Genomic DNA, 15,212 nt, shown 5'->3' with positions numbered 1-15,212 from the left:
TTATTATTAATTCCACAATTCCAGAATTGTGTCCTTAAAATACATCCGTTCTTAGGTCACGTTCCTCAGATGGAGCTGGTTCAAGCTTCACAGGTTAGAGGGGAAAACCCGCCTTCTGGGGTAGAATAATAATGATGGCATTTGTTAAGCGCTTACTATGTGCCCAACACTGTTCTAAACGCTGGGGTAGATAACAAGCTGCCCTATTTTGGCCCCTGTGGCCAAGAAATATCCCCCACTCCTCTTAAACCTCTAACAGGTGCCCATCCAGCTCCACGTCTAATAGACACTCCTCACTATTGGCCTCAAGACAACCCGCCAGCGCTCTCCCTCCTGCCCCTCCTCACTCTCCTCCCTACAGTCTCTACAGTCCGGCCTGCACGTTTCACTCCGCTAACACCATCATCATCATCAATCGTATTTATTGAGCGCTTACTGTGTGCAGAGCACTGTACTGAGCGCTTGGGAAGTACAAGTTGGCAACATCTAGAGACAGTCCCTACCCAACAGTGGGCTCACAGTCTAAAAGGGGGAGACAGAGGACGAAACCAAACATACTAACAAAATAAAATCAATAGAATAGATATGTACAAGTAGAATAAATAGAGTAACAAATATGTACAAACATATATACAGGTGCATATACATATATACAGGTGCATATACATATATACTGCTAACTCCAACCCTGTGTCTTGGTCTCTCTCACTGTCAACCCCCGATCACATCCTCCTTCCTCCCTGGAACTCCCTTCCCTTTCGTACCCAACAGATGACCAGTCTCCCATATTCAAACCCTACTACTCGTAGAGAAGCGGAGTGGCCTAATGGGAAGAGCTCAGGCCTAGGACTCAAAGGACCTGATTCATTCATTCATTCAGTCGTATTTATTGAGCGCTTACTGTGTGCAGAGCACTGTACTAAGCGCTTGGGAAGTACAAGTTGGCAACATAAGTTAATTTTTGTTTTAACATCAGACATTACTGAGAAAATGAGTACTTGGCTCAAATCTGCTTTCAAGTCCACGTCCTCATCACCTTTTGAAATTCAAGAGTAGCGGTGAGCCTGGGTACTTGGAGAGGATAAAAACTAAACTTAAGTATTTAAAGTGGTACAACAATTAGGTTATACCAAAAAACCCTTCAGATTTTAAGTTGATGCTCTTGGGCTCACTTTTACCCCTCAATCAATAATATTTATTGAGTGTTTACTATGTACAGAGCACTGGACTAAGCACTTGGGAGAATTTAAAGCAACAGAGTTGGCAGACACATTCCCTGCCCACAAGCAGCTAACAGTCTGGAGGTGAATTTTATCTCAACAGATAAAATTCAAAGAGAGATAAATCCCTCATCTAATAATAATGATTCTATTTGTTAAGCGCTTATTATGTGCCAAGCCCTGTTCTCCACATATCTAATAATAATAATAATAATGGCATTTATTAAGCACTTACTATGTGCAAAGCACTGTTCTAAGTGCTAGGGAGGTTACAAGGTTTTCCCACATGGGGCTCACAGTCTTCATCCCCATTTTACAGATGAGGTAACTGAGGCACAGAGAAGTGAAGTGACTTGCCCAAAGTCACATAGCTGACAACTGGTGGAGCTGGGATTTGAACCCATGTCCTCTGACTCCAAAGCCCGTGCTCTTTCCGCTGAGCTATGCTGCTTCTCTGCCGAGTGACCTTGGGCACATCGCTTAATTTCTCTGTACTTCAGTTCCTCATCTACAAAATGGGGATTCAACACCTGTTCTCCCTCCTAGCTCATTGGAAAGAGCCCGGGCTTTGGAGTCAGAGGTCATGAGTTCGAATCCCGGCTCTGCCACATGTCTGCTGTGTGACCTTGGTCAAGTCACTTAACTTCTCTGAGCCTCAGTTCCCTCATCTGTAAAATGGGGATGAAGACTGTGAGCCCCACGTGGGACAACTTGATCACCTCCAGCGCTTAGAACAGTGCTCTGCACATAGTAAACGCTTAACAAATGCCATCATTATTATTATTACTTGGACTGCAAGTCCCATGTGGGACCTGATTACCTTGTATCTACCCCAATGTTTAGCACAGTGCTTGGCACAGTGTAGGCACTTAACAAATATCACTATTATTAGTAGTAGTAGTAGTAGTAGTATTGTACTGTTCCCAGGAAGCCTTCCCTGGCTATCCTCTCATCTCCCAACCCTATTTCTCCTTCCCTTCTGCAACACCTATGCGTTTGGGTCTGTACCCCTTAAGAATTTTGATACCCCACTCCATGCCCCACCGCACTTATATAGGCTCAGTAGAAAGAGCCCGGGCTTTGGAGTCAGAGGTCATGGGTTCAAATCCCGGCTCCGCCAATCGTCAGCTGTGTGACTTTGGGCAAATCACTTCACTTCTCTGTGCCTCAGTTACCTCATCTGTAAAATGGGGATGAAGACCGTGAGCCCCCCCCGTGGGACAACCTGATCACCTTGTAACCTCCCCAGTGCTTAGAACAGTACTTTGCACATTGTAAGCGCTTAATAAATGCCATCATTATTGTGATTATTATATCAAGAGCCTGATCCCTTGCTGCTTCCCCTATCTGTAATTTATTTTAATGTCTGCCTCCCCGACTAGTTTGTAAGCTCCTGAGAGCAGGAATCATGTCTACCAACTCTTTTACTCTCCCAAATGCTTGGCTCAGTGCTCTACACACAGTAAGCTCTCGATAAATACCAGTGGTTATTTCATTGATTCATGGATTTGAACCAGGAGTGGTGATGAAAACTGACCCCCTGCTCCAAACAATTCCTCCAACTACCCTCCTAACACTGACGTGGGTTTGAAAATGATGCCTGGGTGAGTACTTCTCCCTGCTTTTCTTATGGTATATTGCCAACTTTTACTTCCCAAGCGCTTAGTACAGTGCTCTGCACACAGTAAGCCCTCAATAAATACGATTGATTGATTATGGTACCTGTTAAGTGCTTATTATGTGCCAAGGCACTGTGCTAAACCCTGGGGTAGATACAAAATAATCGGGCTGGACAGAGTCCTTGTCCCACATGGGAATCATAGCCTACCTCAGAGGGAGGATTTAGTCCCCATAATAATCATAATAATGAAGGCATTTATTCAGTGCTTACTATGTGCACAACACTGTTCTAAGCACTGGGGAGGTTACATGGTGATCAGGTTGTCCCACGGGGGGCTCAAAGTCTTAATCCCCACTTTACAGATGAGGCCCAGAGAAGTTAAGTGACTTGCCCAAAGTCACACAGCTGACAATTGGCAGAGTCGGGATTTGAACCCATGACCTCCGACTCCGAAGCCTGTGCTCTTTCCACTGAGCCACGCTGCTTCTCTGCTTCCCCATTTTACAGATGAGGTAACTGAGGAACAAAGAAGTTCATCATCATCATCATTATGGTATTTGTTAAGCGCTTACTCTGTGCCAGGCACTGTACTAAGCACTGGGGCGGATACGAGCAAATCCGTTTGGGCCCAATCCCTGTCCCTCATAGGGCACACAATCTTATTCCCCATTTTACAGATGAGGTAACTGAGGAACAGAGAAGTTCATCATCATCATCATTATGGTATTTGTTAAGCGCTTACTCTGTGCCAGGCACTGCACTAAGCACTGGGGCGGATACGAGCAAATCGGTTTGGACCCAATCCCTGTCCCTCGTAGGGCTCACAATCTTATTCCCCATTTTACAGATGAGGTAACTGAGGAACAGAGAAGTTCATCATCATCATCATTATGGTATTTGTTAAGCGCTTACTCTGTGCCAGGCACTGCACTAAGCACTGGGGCGGATACGAGCAAATCGGTTTGGACCCAATCCCTGTCCCTCGTAGGGCTCACAATCTTATTCCCCATTTTACAGATGAGGTAACTGAGGCCCAGAGAAGTGAAGTGACTTGCCTAAGCTTCCACAGCAGACAAGTGGAGGAGCCAGGATTAGAACCCATGACCTTCTGACTCCCACGCCCAGGCTCTGTCCACTCAAGTGACTCACCCAAGGTCCCACAACAGATAAGTAGTGAAGCTGGGATTAGAACCCAGGTCCTCTGATTCCCAAGCCGAAGCTCTTCCCGCTAGGCCGCACCACTGCTTCCCATGCTGCATGCCAGGGAAGAAAGAACTATTCACACTTATCCTTTCAGCATCCTTTCTGTAGACCTGGTTATCTGTTAGGCATCAGAGAGGAAAGAGTTAATAATAATAATAATAATAATAATAATAATAATATTGGCATTTATTAAGCGCTTACTATGTGCAAAGCACTGTTCTAAGTGCTGGAGGGGCTACAAGGTGATCAGGTTGTCCCACTTGGGGCTCACAGTCTTCATCCCCATTTTACAGATGAGGTAACTGAGTGCTTACCATAAGCAGAGCACTGTACTAAACACTCGGGAGAGTGTAATATGACAATAAATAGTCACATTCCCTGCCCAAAGTGAGCTTCAGCAATACATGAAGACACTAGGAGTTCTGTACACTTAATTCCCTCACTAGTCTGCCCCTTGGCTAGACAATATCCCTCCCCTCCCCGGGCCGGGTACTGATATTACTCCATTTATTTTACTTGTACGTATTTACTATTCTATTTATTTTGTTAATGATAATAATAATAATAATAAAAAAATAATGGCATTTGTTAAGCGCTTACTATGTGCAAAGCACTGCTCTAAGCGCTCGGGGGGATACAAGGTGATCAGGGTGTCCCACATGGGGCTCACAGTCTTAATCCCCGTTTTACAGATGAGGTCACTGAGGCTCAGAGAAGTTAAGTGACTTGCCCAAGGTCACACAGCAGACATGTGGCGGAGCCGGGATTCGAACCCACGACCTCTGGCTCCAAAGCCTGGGCTCTTTCCACTGAGCCACGCTGCTTCTCAATGGCATTTGTTAAGCGCTACACTTGTTCTAAGCGCTGGGGGGGGGATACAAGGTGATCAGGTTGTCCCGCGTGGGGCTCACAGTCATCATCCCCATTTTACAGATGAGGTAACTGAGGCTCCGAGAAATTAAGTGACTCGCCCAAGGTCACACAGCAGACATGTGGCGGAGCCGGGATTCGAACCCATGACCTCTGACTCCAAAGCCTGTGCTCTTTCCACTGAGCCACGCTGCTTCTAGCTTTACTTCTATTAATTCTGATGACTTGACACTTGTCCACATGTTTTGTTTTGTTATCTGTCTCCCCCTTCTAGACTGTGAGCCTGTTGTTTGGTAGGGACCGTCTCTATATGTTGCCAACTTGTACTTCCCAAGCGCTTAGTACAGTGCTCTGCACACAGTAAGCGCTCAATAAATACGATTGAATGAATGAATGAATGAGGCACAGAGAAGATAAGTGGCTTGCCCAAGGTCACACAGCTGACAAGTGGCGGAGCCGGGATTCGAACCCACGACCTCTGACTCCCAAGCTCGCACTCTTTCCACCGAGCCACGCTGCTTCCCAAGAGATCAACCCCTGTGAAGGAAGTAGGTTGTCAAGGACCTCCTTAGCGACTCAAAGCTGCCTAAGCAGAAAGTTGAGTTTGCTCTTGACTCTCCTGACCTAATATGCAGTTTTTAAAATCCCTCTAACCCATCCTTTGAATTCATGGAAAACGTCTGCTCCTCCAGTTAACCTGGATTTCCGTCGGTCTTCGTGACTCCTCTGGAGGCTCATCATAATTTCTTTCCCCTGATGGTAACCAGGACATTTCTGTTGTATCAGTTCATTTGACGTTTGTCTGCTCCCACGATATCCTGTTTTTCTCTTCTTGTTTCTAGGCATGCTTATTCCGAGAGCAAGGAAATAATACTTTTTCTGAATTTCTAACATTTAGTTCAGCCCATAAATCTCTGTAGGCTTCTTCCACTCCAAGCTCCCTTCCTTGCTGGGGGCCTTCCCCTTTCGAAATTAAATCCCAAATTAAACTTCACATTGGGCTGATTTGATTTCTTTCTTTCTTTCTTAGTTAAGCGCTTTGTACAGTGCTCTGCACACAGTAAGCGCTCAATAAATACGATTGATTGAAATAATCGTGAAATCAGTTGTGGGAATGGGAGAATCCAGTGTCTCCATGAATCGGTCAGTGAGTCAGTCGGTCGTATTTATTGAGTGCTTACCATAAGCAGAGCACTGTACTAAACACTCGGGAGAGTGCAATATGACATAAATAGTCACATTTCCTGCCCAAAGCGAGCTTCAGTAATACCTGAAGACACTAGGAGTTCTGTACACTTAATTCCCTCACTAGTCTGCCCCTTGGCTAGACAATATCATCATCATCATCATCAATCGTATTTATTGAGCGCTTACAATATCCCTCCGGGGACTGATATTACTCTATTTATTTTACTTGTACGTATTTACTATTCTATTTATTTTGTTAATGATGTGCTTCTAGCTTTACTTCTATTTATTCTGATGACACCTGTCCACATGTTTTGTTGTGTTGTCTGTCTCCCCCTTCTCGACTGTGAGCCTGTTGTTTGGTAGGGACCGTCTCTATATGTTGCCAACTTGTACTTCCCAAGCGCTTAGTACAGTGCTCTGCACACAGTAAGCGCTCAATAAATACGATTGAATGAATGAAAAAATGATATGGGTACAAAAGAAAGTACTTTGGCTTACGGCTATCCCTGGCCATCTATCCATCTGATCTCCCTCCACCCAGTTGAAGGGGGTTGGTTTACAACAAGCTCACGAGCCATCCCCCCACCTTACCTCCTTCCCTTCCCCAAAGCACCTGTATATATGTATATATGTTTGTACATATTTATTACTCTATTTATTTATTTATTTATTTTACTTGTACATATCTATTCTATTTATTTTATTTTGTTAGTACGTTTGGTTTTGTCTCCCCCTTTTAGACTGTGAGCCCACTGTTGGGTAGGGACTGTCTCTATATGTTGCCAATTTGTACTTCCCAAGCGCCTAGTACAGTGCTCTGCACACAGTAAGCGCTCAATAAATACGATTGATGATGATGATGTCCTCTGATTGGTTCCAGTAGACAGGTTCTGATGGATCTGTAGATCCGCCAGGCTTCCGACGCGGTGAAATCCAGAACGGGACACGGAGATGGAGAGATGGAGAGAATGTTTCTAAAAAAATCTAAATTGGGATACTTCCCCGCTGCCCAAGCACCCAGCCGCACTCCTCCGCCCAGCCGGGTGCCAAGAGGAAGGGCAGGGAAATACCGGGGGGATCGGCCTGCCCCCACAGCTGCCCTTGGAAAGGCAGAAAGGAGGCGGAGGGGGGCTCCGGTGGTATCCTGCCCCTGACACAGAGATAATTACATAGACAATCTGACAGACAACTACTCTCCCTGCCCTTCAGATCCTTACTGAAGGCACACCCCTTGCATGAAACCTTCCCTAAGTCATCCTTTTCTCTCACTCCCTTCTGCATTGCCCCAACTTGCACCTTTTATTCATTCATTCATCCATTCATTCATTCAATCGTATTTATCGAGCGCTTACTGTGTGCAGAGCACTGTACCAAGCGCTTGGGAAGTATAAGTTGGCAACATATAGAGACGGTCCCTACCAAACAACGGGCTCACAGTCTAGAGTTTAGGAGGCCTTCCCAGGCTGAGCCCCCTCCTTCCTCTCAATCAATCAATCAATCGTATTTATTGAGCGCTTACTGTGTGCAGAGCACTGTACTAAGCGCTTGGGAAGTACAAGTTGGCAACATATAGAGACAGTCCCTACCCAACCGTGGGCTCACAGTCTAAAAAGACTCTCCCCCTCCTCTCCCTCACCATCCCCCCTGCCTTACCTCCTTCCCTTCCCCACAGTACCTGTATATATGTATATATATTTGTACGTATTTATTACCCTATTTATTTATTTATTTTACTTGTACATATTTATTCTACTTATTTTATTTTTTTAATGTGTTTTGCTTTGTTGTCTGTCTCCCCCTTCTAGACTGTGAGACCACTGTTGGGTAGGGACCGTCTCTATATGTTGCCAACTTGTACTTCCCAAGCGCTTAGTACAGTGCTCTGCACACAGTAAGCACTCAATAAATACGATTGAATGAATGAATGGAGTTCATCCCTCCTCCCAGCTCCACGGCACCTATGTCCATAGCTGTAATTGTATTTATTTCTATTAATGTCTGTCTGCCCCTCGGACTGTAAGCTCGTTCAGAGCAGGAAATACATCTGTTATATTGGTCTATTGTACTCTCCCGAGCGCTTAGTACAGTGCTCTGCACAGAGTAAGCGCTCAATAAATAGGATTGGCTGACTAACACCATCGCCGCTCCTCCAGAGGACAGAGAGGAGGCAGAGAAGGCGTACAGGACACTGACACTGACAGCGCTGACACCGTCCCTGAGGAGGACAGAGAGGAGGAAGGGGGAAGCTGTGAGGATGCCATGCCCCCCAATCAATCAATCAATCAATCGCATTTATTGAGCGCTTACTGTGTGCAGAGCACTGTACTAAGCGCTTGGGAAGTACAAGTTGGCAACACATAGAGACAATCCCTACCCAACAGTGGGCTCACAGTCTAGAAGGGCTCACATACCTCCCCCGGCCCCCTCATCCCTCTGTCCAGAGGACAGAGATGCGAGAGGAGATGCAGAGGTGGGCTCTGGGTTGTCATCATCATCAACATCATCAATCGTATTTATTGAGCGCTTACTATGTGCAGAGCACTGTACTAAGCGCTTGGGAAGTCCAAATTGGCAACATATAGAGACAGTCCCTACCCAACAGTGGGCTCACAGTCTAAAAGGGGGAGACAGAGAACAAAACCAAACATACTAACAAAATAAAATAAATAGAATAGATATGGACAGGTAAAATAAATAAAAATGTCATGCCTCCACTATCACTGCTCCTCCAGGGGACAGAGAAGGAGGCACAGGAAACCTCCCGGGGGCTGAATCACATCCCCATCACTACCACCGCCCCTCAGTAGAAGGAGCACGGCCTAGTAGCGAGAGCACAGGCTTGGGAGTCAGGAGACGTGGGTTCCAATCCCGGCTCCGCCACTTGTCTGCTGTGTGACCTTGAACAAGTCGCTTCACCTCTCTGGGCCTCAGTTACCTCGTACCTCGTTCTCGCCTGTCCCACCATCGACCCCCGGCCCACGTCATCCCCCGGGCCTGGAATGCCCTCCCTCTGCCCATCCGCCAAGCTAGCTCTCTTCCTCCCTTCAAGGCCCTGCTGTGAGCTCACCTCCTCCAGGAGGCCTTCCCAGACTGAACCCCTTCCTTCCTCTCCCCCTCGTACCCCTCCCCACCCCCCCATCTTACCTCCTTCCCTTTCCCACAGCACCTGTATATATGTATATATGCTTGTACATATTTATTACTCTATTTATTTATTTATTTTACTTGTACATATCTATTCTATTTATTTTATTTTGTAAGTATGTTTGGTTTTGTTCTCTGTCTCCCCCTTTTAGACTGTGAGCCCACTGTTGGGTAGGGACTGTCTCTATATGTTGCCAACTTGTACTTCCCAAGCGCTTAGTACAGTGCTCTGCACACAGTAAGCGCTCAATAAATATGATTGATTGATTGATTGATTGATTATAATAATAATAATGGCATTTATTAAGCACTTACTATGTGCAATGCACTGTTCTAAGCGCTGGGGAGGTTACAAGGTGATCAGGTTGTCCCACGGGGGGCTCACAGTCTTAATCCCCATTTTACAGATGGGGAGAAGTGAAGTGACTTGCCCAAAGTCACACAGCTGACAAGTGGCAGAGCCAGGATTTGAACCCATGACCTCTGACTCCACAAGCCCGGGCTCTTTCCACTGAGCCACGCTGCTTATCTCACCTGTAAAATGGGGATTAAGACTGGAAGCCCCACATGGAACAACCTGATTATCTTGTATCCACCCCAGTGCTTAGAACGGTGCTTGGCACATAGTAAGCACTTGGCAAATGCTATCATCATCATCATTATTCTAGAGAAGCAGCGTGGCTCAGTAGAAAGAGCCCGGGCTTTGGAGTCAGAGGTCATGGGTTCGAATTCCGGATCCACCAATTGTCAGCTGTGTGACTTTGGGCAAGTCACGTCACTTCTCTGGGCCTCAGTTACCTCATCTGGAAAATGGAGATTAAGACTGTGAGCCCCCTGAGGGACAACCTGATCGCCTTGGAACTTCCCCAGCGCTTAGAACAGTGCTTTGCACATAGTAAGCGCTTAATAAATGCCATCATTATTATTATTATTATAGAAAGAGCCCGGGCTTTGGAGTCAGAGGTCATGGGTTCGAATCCCGGCTCCACCAATTGTCAGCTGTGTGACTTTGGGCAAGTCACTTCACTTCTCTGGGCCTCAGTTACCTCTTCCGTAAAATGGGGATGAAGACTGTGAGCCCCATGTGGGAAAACCTGATCACCTTGTAACCTCCTCAGCGCTTAGAACAGTGCTTTGCACATAGTAAGCGCTTAATAAATGCCATAATAATAATAATAATAAATTATAAATAATAATTATATCATTATTATTATTATTAGGGCAGACCAGAGGTGGTGGAGGGGGTGAGAAACCATAGCAGGCTATCCAGTTGTCTAGAAGGAATTCTCCAGGCAGAGCGTCAAACACTTCCAGGGTTTCAGATATTCAGATGGCATCAGACTGCACAGAGGCAGCTGTAATCATCATCATCATCATCATCATCATCATCAATCGTATTTATTGAGCGCTTAGTATGTGCAGAGCACTGTACTAAGCGCTTGGGAAGTACAAATTGGCAACATATAGAGACAGTCCCTACCCAACAGTGGGCTCACAGTCTAAAAGGGGGTTGCAGTGATCCTCTCTGGGAGGTTGGGGGGACTGGGTAAGGGGCAAGAGTAATTCTCACCTCTCATTATCCAAAACAGCATGGTGTATTGGATGGAGCAGGGCCCTGGGAGTCAGAAGGTCATGGGTTTTAATCCCAGCTCCACCACCTGTCTGCTGTGTGATCTGGGGCAAGTCACTTTACTTCTCTGGGCCTTAGTTACCTCATCTGTAAAAAATGGGACTGCGTCCAATCTGATTCACTTGTATCTCCCCCAGCATTTAGAACAGTGCTTGACACGTAGTAAGCAATAAACGAGTACTGTAATTCTTATTATCTCTCAGAATGTCAGAGGGTTTGGGGGGATAATAATAATAATAATAATGATGGCATTTATTAAGCGCTTACTATGTGCAAAGCACTGTTCTAAGCGCTGGGGAGGTTACAAGGTGATCAGGTTGTCCCACGGGGGGCTCACAGTCTTAATCCCCATTTGACAGATGAGGGAACTGAGGCACAGAGAAGTGAAGTGATTTGCCCAGAGTCACACAGCTGACAATTGGCGGAGCCGGGATTTGAACCCATGACCTCTGACTCCAAAGCCCGGGCTCTTTCCACTGAGCCACGCTGCTTCTCTAATCCGGATCACCAGATGTGACTTCACAGGGCGACAGAGGAGTGAGTCTAGTGATTCTTTTATGGCACATACTACCAGTTTCTTAAAAAAAAATTCAACACTTTGTCAAGGAAATAAAACCAATCACTTTAATCACTAGGAACTCACAGAAGGAAACTAGCGGTTTTAATGTTTAGGAAAGAAGTTTACGAATAAACCATCATTTCTGAAATGCATTTAGGATGAATGAGAACGGACACCATGAAATTATTCTTTCAAAGAATTTGCTAAGAGTTCTGCCCTAAATGGAATTCTCTTGAGGCAAGTGCTGTCACTGTGGGCAGATACCTTCATGGAAATTCTGAATCCACAGCAGTAGTGCCGCATTTCCTGTTAGCGCTCACTTATTTGCCAGGGAGAGTGAAGGTTCCTCTGGGGCCCGAAGGAGTGAACTTGGCCCTGCTTGGAATTTCAGAGGCCACAGAAGTAGCTCTACGAATCGGCCAAATAAATTAGGCATCTGCATCTGACTGCAGTCGAGGAATTCGCAGAGGGGAACCAAGGCTCCTGCTCTTCCTCCCCTGGAAGTCCCAAGTAAGAGAACACCTAATTAACTTGACTGAAAAAGGGGAAAAAAATCCTCCCTTAATGTGGGATTAGAACTTTCACCTTTTCTCCTGGCAGAGCCCAGAGGTGGGTTGGGAGGTTGTTGACTGTAGCAATTTGGAACAGCAATTCCCTAATCCTTTTCTTCCCACTTTCATAGTACAGCCCAAATTTATACATTTCAGGATGTCGAACGAGGAAAGGATGAGACTGGGTTCCTTTTCATTTTCAAAGGCCTAATGGAAAGAGGATGGATATGGAAGTCTGAAGACCTGGCTTCTAATTCTGAATCTGCCAAGAAGGGCTTGCTGTGTGACCTTGAGAAAATCACTTCATTTCTCTGTGCCTCTGTTTGCTCGTCTAGAAAATAGGTCTTCAGTGCCTGCTCTTCCTCCTACTTAAGTCCTCTGTGAGAAAGAGAATGTATCCAATCTGCATATTCTACATCTACCCCAGCACTTAGTACAGTGCTTGGCACATGGTAAGCCCTTGATAAACACCGCAATTACTATTTTTAGGATTTTTCTTTCCCCTGTGATTTGAGTAATGGCATGGGTTTCCTACAATGACAATTTATATATGAAAATTATGAGAAGTGTTAATGTCGAGGGCTACTAAAAGAATGAGAGGAGGTAGGAAGTATGGATAGCTGGGCATGGGTACATAGAGTGAAAAAGGCTATCAAAGGGATCAACCTTAAAGAGTTGTGTAACCCATCTTCACAATCGTTATCACTAGACACACCTTCAAGTTTCAAGTCTATCTACAAAGTTAGCTTAAAAACAATTAGGGAGATGTCTTGGATTGTAATAGGGATTGTGGTATTTGTTCAGTGCCTAATATGTGTCAAGCACTGAACTAAAGACTGGAGTAGATCAATCAGTGGTATTTATTGAGCTCTTGCTGTGTACAGAGCATTGTACTAAGCACTTGGGAGAGTCCAATGCAAATTAGTAATCTGTTCTCTGCTAACAAGGAGCTTACAGTCTAGACGGGGAGGCAGACATTAAAATAAATTATAGAAAAGTGTGTAAGTGCCGAGGGGCTGAGGGTGAGGTGAATATCAAGTGCTTATAAATTAAAGACCCAAGTGCACTGGGAATGCAGAAGTCGAGACGGGGTGGGGGAAATGAGGGTTTAGGGAGGGACTTTTGGAGAAGATTTAATTTTAATAAGGCTTTGAAAATGGGGAGCATGGTGGTCTGTTGCATATGAAGGGGGAGAGAGTTCCAGGCCAGAAGGAGGATGTAGGCAAGGGGTCGGCAGTGAGATAGATGAGATCGAGGTTCGGTGAGTTGAGTAGGTTGGAATTAGAGGAGAGAAGTGATTGGGCTGGGTTGTAGTAAGAAATCGGCAAAATGAAGTAGGAGGGGGCAAGCTGATTGAGTGCTTTAAAGCCAATGGCAAGAGATTTCTGTTTGATATGGAGGTGGATGGACAACCACTGAAGGTTCTTGAGGAGCGGGGAAACATGGACTGGATGGTTTGAGGGGGGGAACTTTTGTTGTTTTGGGGGTTTTTTTGGAAAATGATCCAGGCAGCAGAGTGGCGTATGGACTGTAGTAGGGAGAGACAGACAGATAGGAGATAGAGTAAGGGGGCTGATGCTTTAGTCAACTCTCCTCGTGGGCAGGGAACCTATCTACTAACTCTTAAACTGTACCTTCCAAAGCACTTAATATTATCCTCTGCACATGGTAGGCACTCAGTAAAAACCACTGATTGACTGATTGATTATATAACTATTAAAACACTGAGGATGGAGAGGAAAGAATAGATTTTCTTGATGTCATGAAGGTAGAACCTACAGGATTTGGCGACAGATTGACTAGGTTATGGAAGGATAGTGGAATTGTCTACAGTTATTGAAAAGACAGGGGAGGACAGGATCTGGGTGGGAAGACAAGGAGTTCTGTTTAGTTGAAGGTGTCAGTGGGACATCCAGGTAGAGATGACCTGAGGACAGGAGGAAGTGCAAGACTGCAGAAATGGTGAAAGATTGGGGTTGGAGGGGTAAATTCAGGAATCATCTGTGTAGAGATGGTTTTGAAGCCATGGGAGCGAATGAGTTCTCCAAGGAAGTGAGTGTAAATGGAAGACTAGAAGGGGACCCATAACTGAGACCTGAGGGATTCCCACAGATAGAGAGTGGAGTGGGAGGCAGCAGAGGAACCTACTAAAGAGAAGCAACATGGCCTAGTGGAAAGAGCACAAGCCTGGGAGTCAAAAGGACCTGGGTTCTAATCCCAGCTCCACCACTTCTCTGCTGTGTGACCGTGGCCAAGTCACTTCACTTCTCTGTGCCCCTGTCACCTCATCTGTAAAATGGAGATTAAGACCGTGAGCCCTATGTGAGACATGGACTGTGTCCAACCTGATTAGCTTGTGTCTACTCCAGTGCTTAGAATAGTGCCTGATGCATAGTAAGCACTTAAAAAATACCATTTAAAAAGAAAAAACTAAGGCAAGGTTAGATAATGTTTCCAATGGAAGGAGGTGGTCCATAGTATCAAGCAGCTGAGAGGTTGAAGAAGACTAGGATGGAATAGAGAAGAAGGTCATCGGTGACCTTAGTGAGGTGTGGTGGGGGGGGCGGGGATGTTTCTGTGGTGTGAAAGCCAGATCAGAAGAGATCATGGAGACTTGGAGGAGAGGAACTGGGTGCAGTGGGTGTAGAAAACTCACTTGAGGAGTTTGGAGAGGAATGGTAGGAGGGAGATGCTCAGTCAATCAATCGTATTTATTGAGCACTTACTTTGTGCCGAGCACTCTACTAAGTGCTTGAAGAGTACAATACGACAATGAACAGACACATTCCCTGCCCACAGCGAGCTTAGAGTCCGGCAAGGAGGAGGAACTATATGGCCTGAAAAAAGGAAATTAGAGAGAGAAGAGATTGGATCCCAAAGGTTCAAAATGGGCTTTGTTACAAGCCCGCGTGCCTATGTTACAACCAGGATGAGAAAGGCCAGTAGTTGGGGTGATGGAACTTTAACTAGAGGTAGCCATGAGGTCAACGGGGGAGGCAGTTTAGGAGAGGGGAGACATGAACATGTTTGAAAGCAGAGGGGAAGAGACTATTGGAAAGTGAACAGTTGAAGATAGGAAAGCTGCATTGGAAATTGGTTTTATATTCTTGGGGATGGGGAGCGGAGCGGAGTGTTTAAATAATAATAATAATAATAATAATGGTATTTATTAAGCGCTTAGTATGTGCAAAGCACTGTTCTAAGCACTGGGGGGGATACAAGG

Source organism: Tachyglossus aculeatus, chromosome 4, assembly GCF_015852505.1.
Source record: "Tachyglossus aculeatus isolate mTacAcu1 chromosome 4, mTacAcu1.pri, whole genome shotgun sequence".
Lineage (NCBI taxonomy): Eukaryota > Metazoa > Chordata > Mammalia > Monotremata > Tachyglossidae > Tachyglossus > Tachyglossus aculeatus.
Note: the sequence above shows the minus strand (reverse complement) of the source record.